Below are 7,958 nucleotides of genomic sequence, written 5' to 3' on the forward strand. Positions count from 1 at the left end.
AACACTGGCATGCGTCCTCTATCCCCATCACAAACGACATGTGTTTTGGAAGGTTTTACTGATATTGGGTATCTCTCTGACCCATACAAAGGTCATTCCCAAACTGGTTAAGTGTTCACCATGGGTAAAGACCATGATATCTTGGAGGTCTACAGAACAGACCCTAGTCGCTATATCTTCAAACAATGCAGAGATTATTGCTCCTCACGAAGTGATTCGTGAATGTATATGGATTGGATCTATGGTTACGTATGTTCGAACAATTGTGGTTTGAAGTCTACCACAGATGAGCCTACGAGCATATAAGATAATGCTGCTTGTTTTGAAGCAAGGCTACATCAAAAGAGAGCACACCAAGTATAATCAACAACAACAAACTCTCCTCAAGATCAAAGTGAACTAGGTTTGATCTGAGGACAGTATGGCAGACTTGCTCACTAAGCTATTGCCTAAATTCCACTTTCGAGAAACATGTTGGTAGCATTGTATGAGAAAGTTATCCGAACTCCAATGACCATAGTCCTTAGGGGGAGATGCAGACATCAGGGGGAGGTGTCTACATGTATGGTCTCGAAACATGAAGGGTGCGTTGTGCTCTTTTTCCCCTTCGACCGAAGTTATTTTTGTCCCACTGGGTTTTTGTTACTCGGCAAGGTTTTTAATGCGGCAACGAGAGAAGCACCACGTTTAGGCGACACAAGGGGGAGTGTTCAAGTAAATCCAGAATATGTGTCTGGCCCAAACTCTAGGTTACTTGACCTAGTGGTAATAGGGTTAGAATTAAAGATAATATCGGAGAATCTTGGAGAGATCCAATCAATTGTAATACGTTTAATTTTAGAACTCTGATTGTATGTCTTGTAATCCCCTATATAAAAAGACCCCTATTATCAATGAAAGTACGACTCAATTCTCTCCCAATTTTAGTTTTCCTTAAATAAATGTGAGATTTTAGAGTGAATTAAATATATTGTAATCGGATAACAAAACATGTAACATTTTATCATTTCTTGGTAGTGTTTGAGCCCAAAAGTAATTTTGGCAAGATCTTTTAGTGGATTTAGCGCAGCGGGCCGATACCTGCGGCCCAAAAATAAGCCTACTTGGGTTTGGGTTACAGCTTCGCCCATTCCGTAATCCATAAGGAAAACAAAACCTTATTGGAGTCAAGTAGTAGAGATTGAATAGGAAACTTCAATCAATAATCCTTCTATAGCAAGGAACAGTCAAAACCCTAGGTATAAATACCAGGTTTCAAAGACGGAATAAAGATCTCTCTCAAATCAATCCCAGCGATTACAAAGCCTCTCTAGAGCAAACCTTCAACCTCGTTGAAACCCGGTGACCGCGCGCCAGTCCTAGTCTCTCCAAGAGCCGACTGTCAGCATCACCAGATCAACCCAGCGACCATACTTCCAGTCCTAGTCTCTCCAAGAGCCGACTGCCAGTACCACTGCCACCGAGACTCTCTTAACCAGCGAAGCAAGGGTAACGCCGTCGCAACCCAGCGAAGCTAAAGTCACGCTTTAGCAAAACCCGTGCTTTCTCCAAACGTCCCAGTGATTGCTCTGCTCAGCCTACAACGTTGAGTATCGATTCGGTGACGCGAATAGATCACATCCAAAGTCCTTTCTCAGAAGGCTAGAGAAGAACCTTGTGGAAAGGTTGGTGCTCTCCTCGTCCACAACGCTTGAAGAAGAAGTCAGGTCAAGGGACTCCCCCGACAACTGCACCCCACGGTGCTGGCACGCCCGCACACACGCTCAAAAGAGACAGTTTGCACGCCAACTGGTTTTGGAGCCAAATAGGTAGGCCACAAAGAGGATCAGAGATGTCCATAAACCATGTCAGAGGAGGCTAATACGATGAAGATCTTAGTGTGTTTGTCCCACAAGTCAATCAAAGTATATCACATACATGTCGAATCTTTTCTGCGTCAATCTACCAACTTTTCTTTACTCTTTTCTCCAATCGTACAATAATAAGGAATTAATCTTAAAAGTTAGGTATTATTATTTTGAACAAGAAATTTAGATTCAAACTGATTGATGCGCGCCCTTTTCTGTCACCTGAGTTGTTTTTTAACATTTGCTTGTTTTAGTCAAAATTTCCTTCAATCATACAATAATCATGAATTATTCTTAAAAGTTAGGTATTGTTATTTTGAACAAGAAATTTAGATTCAAACTGATTGATGCCCTCAGTTTAGTTGTTTTTTAACATTTGCTTGTTATTAGTCAAAATTGGAAGAATTATTTTAGACAATTAGACTGAACTTTTTTAGTTACCAAACAATTTTTACATGAACCATTTTTTGTTTTTGTTTTATTATATCAACAACGGAGAATTTTAATTGAAATTCACATACTCTCACTTATAAGAGAAAGACTTATGTCATGGGATTGGGCTGCATAACTGAGCTAATAGGTCCAATCTAGAAATTAAAAAGAAATAAAAAACCTAACATGGATACGTATTCAATATGGATGGGGATTCAATATCATGAAGGACCAGACTAAAATTATGACTAAATATAAAAATCATCCTTCTCTTCTCTATTCACAACACAGTCCGATCACCTGATCTTTGAAGAGAGCTAGAGATGGCCCTCTCTACAAACTTCAATCCTAACCAGGTGTCCAAAAACTGTGACAAACAAGAGATCCAAGATTTCTTGCAATTCGATGTCGTTTCTGACTACTCAGATAACCACTACAGTGATGTGAAAAAGAATGAAAACGATCGCGGGGATTGGTTCATGGATGCAGTGGCGGAGCCAGAGTTTCATATCAACTGGGGCACTCAGAAATTTTAGAGAAAAAAAATTAGAATTTAAAATATATCCTAAAATTTTAATTAAAAATAATAAATTTGATAAAATTATAGTAAGATTAATATTTTTAAAATGACATATTTTATTAGTAAAATTTATTACTTTTAGTTATTAGACAATTTTTATATTATGGAATAACTTTAAAATTATAAGAAAAAATTGTGCTAATGTTCATAAAAGAAAAGGAAAATTGAGAAAACTAATATTTCTAGATAACAAGTGTGATTCGAACCTGGGACCTAGCACAATTCATGCAAGCCAACAGCCTTGCCACTGCGCCAAGTTGGCTTGTAGTGAAACTAATAGACTCTCAGTTACTTATATTGATTTTCATATAGAGAAATTAAAAAAAATATAGAAAACTCAGTGAGGCACGGGACCCACTGGGTCCCCACGTGGCTCCGCCCCTGCATGGATGGCAACAGTAAGGTATACAAACATATCATGAAGGAGTGGAGAATTCTTAACGACAGACTCCCTGACAACATTTACGTTCGCGCATATGAGACTGGCATCGACCTCATGAAGGCCATCATAGTCGGAGCAGCCGGCACACCCTACGACGACGGACTCTGTTAATTTCTTTGACATCAAGTTCCCTCACGATTACCCGACCCGACCGCCAAAGGTCCATTTTCTGTCATACAGGCTACGTATCCAACCATGCATGACACCGAGCGGACTCATTTGTTCTACTCTGCTGAATACGTTGTTAGGTAGCAGGAAGCAGTGGGTTCCATATCAATGGACGATTCTCCAACTTTTAGTGTCGATTCAAGGGCTTCTTCTTATCGAGAAGCCCTAGTTTCATCAGCCAGTCAAAACTGCCTCCTGCATGGGAGAAGGACTCCCAAGCTTACAACGAAAAAGTTTTTGTGTCATCTTGCAAAATGATGCTATTTTCCCCCGAACACTACCGCCCAAGAATTTTGAGAGGCTTTCATCCCCAATCACTTTCGTCAAAGAGCAAGGCTGATGCTAGGAGCTTGAAGCGCTTACGCTAATGGGCGCATTTTAGTTCGATACTATACTAACTCGTCGTTTCCGGTTTTGACTTACAGAGTTTCGAGGAAATTCAAGGCATCAGTAGAGGTGTACCCGCAACTCGTTGCGGCTTTTAAAACAAATGGAGCTTCTTAATTTGGAGAATGTTGTCGATTACTTGACGCCCCCAAAGGCTGAAGTAGCCAAAGAAACCTAACAATTGGATCAGCAAGAAAGTCTTAAACAAATTGAAAAGGGTTTTGGGATTGAACAAGAAGAAGAAGACTTACAGTGCGTGGGTTATGATTATAGATTGTTAGGTGATGTCGTGATGAAATGATGCTACGGATTAGAAAATGGCTATATGAATTTTGAATTTATAACCGTTCCTTCATTAATTTGATTGACAATTAAGCAGCAAGAAATAGATATTTGCTTCGTAAGCGAGCATCGATCTCCAACAGTTGATGGTTATTTTCATAATTAAAAGTAGCTAAAATTAAAATATAACTAGATATTATTGAGTCATGCTCCAGCAGCAGAATACCTAAATCTCAAATTAAATTAAATTTTTAGTTAAATTCTCTCTCCTCTTTAGCTAAATATAGCTAGTTTTTTTTAGCTAAAATTTAGCTTCTATTTAACTAGTATGTTGGAAATCAAACTTAGCCTGAAATTAATTAAATTTCAATTTTATTTTGAAATAAGTACTCAAAATAAAAGTACTCCATTGGAGATGCCTTAAGACATCTCCAGCAGACTAGTTAAATTCAAATTTCAGCTATATATAACTATTTTTAAAGCAAAATTCAACTCTAACAGACTAGCTATTGCTAAGTTAAATTTAGCTTTAGCTAAATTGGCTAGCTATATTTGGCTAGAGAATCATGCATAGCTAAAGTAAAAGTTATATTCATCTCTCCTCTTTTGTCCACATGTCAGTTTATGATTGGATAAAATATAGTATATTATTTATAAATAGCTACTACTGCTGGACACTATGCCAATAATAGCTTCAGACGCCAGATGATATCTATCGTCTGATATGCAAATCATATGTAGTGTATCCAGCTGTCATCTCTTATGGCATCAGACGACATATATCCTCCGTCGTCTGTCCTCACTCAGACTACAGAAGTTTCGCAAGGCTCTGGACTACAGAAGTTTCGCAAGGCTCTGTCGTCTGAACAACCCAACTTTGAAGGATTTGAAACTTTCTGTAGTTACTAATCACATACAACGACACATTAATGTTGTTGAAATGAGGTTCAAACTACAGTTTTAATAAAACCTCTGTCGTCTGGAAACAAATAAGAAAACATCTATATGTTGTCTGAAGTTACCAAAATAAAGACTTGTTTGACAATCTATTGTCTGAATGCATTTTTAACGACATTTAATTGTTGTTTGTAAATCACTTATAATTAGGTAAATTACGCTCATATGTCGTCTAAATAGTTGTAAGACTTTATTTTTATGTCTTTTATCTTGTATTCCAACCACAGTTTTAAGTTTTTATATTGTCTGATAGAAAATAAAACTATATGTAATCATGTAGTTATGTAGTTTGATTGAGTTCAGAAACTCACTCTTCTGTTGTTTGAAGCACATTTGAAATATAGATAACCTGTTACTTCTGTTGTTTGATATAACAAGAAACAACAGATTTTGGTACGATTTAGTTGTTCATTTTCATATTGAGACAACATATGTTGTAATCTTGTGTTGGTTGTTAACCATATGGACATCATTCATTTTGGAACAATACAATAGGCTTGTTATATCATCAAAGTCAAGAGGCTTGAAGCCAATTCAGAACATAATTTAAGAAAACACCAAGCAAAACTAGACTACTTCTAACCAAAAAATAAATAATTATAGAGTAATATTACTCCAAAGCAATCTAGCTACCATATATATATATATGGAATTGACATGCCGATCTGCAAGCTCTCCTCTCCCAGTAAAATCGAACGAAAGAGTCAAACCAATCTGCATCACACATCAAAAGGGAGACATAAGTGAACTGGAATATTAAGGCATGAACAACTTAGCTTTGGGAATTTATTAAAGTTCATTTGTACAGCCATGAACTTGAACTTTTGAAGACTCATAGTAAACATGTTAAGGTAGAACATACTGGATTTTCATGGAATTCGGATTTAGGAAAGCAAGGAAAAAGATGAACACAATATGACTGAACTACAAGAGTCATATACAAAAAAAAAATCTCAGCAGCATAGTCAGCTTAGAAAATTCACCAAAAATTCATTGTAAGTCCAATTGACATGAAATCAGTTTTGAAACAACCACTTGAAATGCATAATTCAATATACATAAAAACCAGAAGTTAAATGTTTCAAATAAGAGTTCAAATCTCAACACAAAATCAGAGGATACATTCAAAATACTAGAACTTTCCCAAATGCAGACCAAATTTGGAAGAATCACCGAAAAGAAACAATTACCAATCCAAAAGTACAATATGGAATTCTGGTTTCAGTTAAGATTAAAGAAAAATAACAACTATTGCTTTGATACTCACTCTCTTACCTTTGTGAAGAGATCCTTCGGTAATTGGTAGAGTAGGTGGCCATCAAAAGACCAAATGTTAAAACTCGGCTTCTCATGACAAGTCCTTGGAGTAGAAGTAGCAACATATCTAAGAATGATAACAAAGATTAGACGACTTTAAAAAAGCTAAAATATAGAATCAACAGGGATAATCTCTCTTACCTCCCGGTTGGGTTCCACTCAAGAGCTGTTGCTATATGTTTAGATATCGCAACTGTCCGAAGCTCATCCACATTGAAAAATTCCAAATTCCCATTGGAACCATTCAACCTTGCAAGTATTATGAGGCCACCCGAAGGTGACCAAAAGAGATTGTTTGTCCCCTTGCTTCTAAGAATCGTGAGCAATGAAACATAGCCTGTGCTGGCAGCATCCCGCATGGAGTAGAAACTAATATCTTCATTACTCTAAATAATAGCAAACCTATGGCCCTTGGGTTCCCAAGCAAAAGCAGTGACCTTGTCCTTATTATACAGGAGCTCCAAAATTTTATTATCGATGCCTCGATCTTTAATTTGGAAAAGCTCAACAAAATTGTTTGTACTGCTGTCAACTTTCATAGCAAGATACTCCCCATTGCTTTGCCAGTACATATTTTACTTACCAACACTAGAAAGCTTCTTCTCAATCAACGGCTCTTTACTGGGTATTTGAACAAGTTTCACCTATTTGTCATAAATGTGAAGCATTAGTTCATCCAAGCAACAGTGAAATAGGAAAAGAGAGAAGGCTGAAGAAAGAAATCAAATCTAATCTAGGAAATCAGCCAGTGACCAAAGCAGGTATGGCACTACCAGCACCAACCGATTCTGATACAAAGAGAGCAAGAATCGCATAAGTTGGTGATCAACTGAAGTCCATGACATTCCCTACCGTCAATACGGCTATAAATGTATTTATCTCACCAAATTACAAATATACAATTATTTTGGTCGTATTATATAGGCAATCTTGAAAACAATGATAGCTCAAAGGGAAGAACACTTATAGTTGAAGGGAACCAATCAGCTGGATTTGCAGCTGCTATTTCAGCCATTGCTCTCTTCTCTGCATTTGCCAACTCCCCATTAAGCTTTCCAAATACGTAGTGTGGTTGACATTCCACGGCCTAGAACTTAATAACACATTGCATTAATATTTTCATTACAGTCAGGCTCTCTGCAACTAAAAATGACTTGTCACTATGCCAGAAAACCAATCAGACGACAGAGGAGATCTGTCGTCTGATGAAAAAAAATTTCTGTTGTCTAGCACGGTGCCGTCTTTTGGGGGTATCAGACGACAGATTTCCTCTGTCGTCTTATATTTCAGACGACAGAAATTTGTTAGGTCATCTGTTGTCTGATGAAATCAAGACATGAGATTAGTGAATTCAGAAGACAGATAAATGTGATGTGATCTGAAAACAAATAACAGTTCTTTGTAATTTCTATGATCTAGTGCTTATTCCAAAGACAGAAAAATGGTCATTTCTGTTGTCTGAATGGACTTATAATAATAGTTTAGTGTTGTTTTATTCAAATTCCAATAACAGTTAACTGTCATTAGCATTCAGTTCAGATTACAT

General features: G+C 37.1%; 1 long non-coding RNA gene across 1 annotated transcript; it reads right to left on the minus strand.

Moving 5' to 3' along the window:
- Nucleotides 1–5,729: 5,729 nt before the first annotated feature.
- LOC112200693 lies at nucleotides 5,730–6,740 on the minus strand. Its single transcript, XR_005809175.1, has 3 exons — nucleotides 6,554–6,740; nucleotides 6,371–6,479; nucleotides 5,730–5,809 (listed from the first exon to the last, which is right to left on the minus strand). It is a non-coding gene; the product is annotated as an uncharacterized LOC112200693 (long non-coding RNA).
- Nucleotides 6,741–7,958: the final 1,218 nt, after the last annotated feature.

The sequence above is a fragment of the Rosa chinensis genome, chromosome 4 (assembly GCF_002994745.2).
Source record: "Rosa chinensis cultivar Old Blush chromosome 4, RchiOBHm-V2, whole genome shotgun sequence".
NCBI classification, from domain to species: domain Eukaryota; kingdom Viridiplantae; phylum Streptophyta; class Magnoliopsida; order Rosales; family Rosaceae; genus Rosa; species Rosa chinensis.